Genomic DNA, 1,543 nt, shown 5'->3' on the forward strand with positions numbered 1-1,543 from the left:
GGTTTTTTCAAAGAAAACTACGTTACCGATATACGTATGGTAGATACTTGAACACGTCAGTTTAGAACGGATAACCAACCATCAACTTTTAGGGAAAATATAGGATTTTCTCGGGATAAGTCGGCTATTCATAAACGGATTGTTTTTACATGTAACTAACGAATATTCATATTCATTCCACGACTCACCTTCTTTGAATCTGGATGTCATGGAAGGAATGGTTTTTCAAACATGCTTTTCATAAGAAAATATAAGATTTTCTTGAGGAACATTTTTCAAAAGGATTCAAGGAAACATTTTTCATCAAAACTAAATGCTTATGAACTCACCAGCTTTATGCTGATATTCTTTCAAAACTGCTTGTATTCTCAGGGGTTTAGTAGACAGGTACTTTCAGGCTTTTGGAGAAGTCCGCGCATTAGATTCATGTCTTTCGATTTTATTTTTGTCATGAACAAAACTATGTACTAAGACAATGTAAACCTTATTCATATATGTATTCAATGTTTGGTTATGTTTACTATGCTTGCTATGATACAACTGTTGTGATACTACGCATGACGCCAACCAACTTCGAACGTTTCCGCGATTCCGGTTTTGGGGTGTGACATATCTGCTGACCATGCTCAAAGAGAAGGCCACATCAGGGTGAGTACAAGTCATAACATACATGATCGAGCCAACTGCGGAAGCGTAAGGTACTCGGCTCATCTCTGCTATCTCGGCTTCGGTACTCAGACTTTGAGTCTTACTTAACTTGGCATTACTTTGGACGGGCAACTCCCCTTTCTTGGAATTCTCCATACTAAAACGTTTTAGTACCTTGTCCAAGTAAGTATTCTGACTAAGTCTATTAGTCTTTTACTCCTGTTTCTCACTATCCTTACTCCCAAAATATATGCAGCTTCTACGAGGTTCTTCATAGCGAAGCACTTCCCGAGCCAGGATTTAACTTCCTGTAGTGTCGGGATGTCGTTTCCTATGAGCAGTATGTCATCGACATACAATACAAGGAAGCTCACTATACTCCCACTGGCTTTGACATACACACATGATTCATCTTCTCTTCGCAGAAACGCAAACTCTTTGACTTTCTCGTCGAAACAAAGATTCCATCTGCGAGACGCTTGCTTAAGTCCATAAATGGACTTCTCAAGCTTACACGCTCTATTGGGATGCTTCACATTGACAAAACCCTCTGGCTGAGCCATGTAAACATCCTCAACCAACTTCTCATTAAGGAAAGCGGTTTTGACATCCATCTGCCATATTTCATAATCTTGAAATGCAGCAATGGCCAACATCACCCTAATAGACTTTATTTTCACAACTGGTGAGAAGGTCTCATCATAGTCAACTCCAGGAGTTTGAGTAAAGCCCTTTGCAACCAAGCGCACCTTATACGTGTGCACATTCCCATCCACATGGGTCTTCTTCTTGAAGATCCATTTGCACCCAACTGTCTTATGTCCGAGCACATGGTCAACCAAATTCCAAACTTGGTTGTCATACATGGATTGAATCTCACTGTCCATCACCTCTT

The sequence above is a fragment of the Lactuca serriola genome, chromosome 3 (assembly GCF_051521515.1).
Source record: "Lactuca serriola cultivar US96UC23 chromosome 3, Lser_US96UC23_V15, whole genome shotgun sequence".
Classification (NCBI taxonomy): Eukaryota; Viridiplantae; Streptophyta; class Magnoliopsida; order Asterales; family Asteraceae; genus Lactuca; species Lactuca serriola.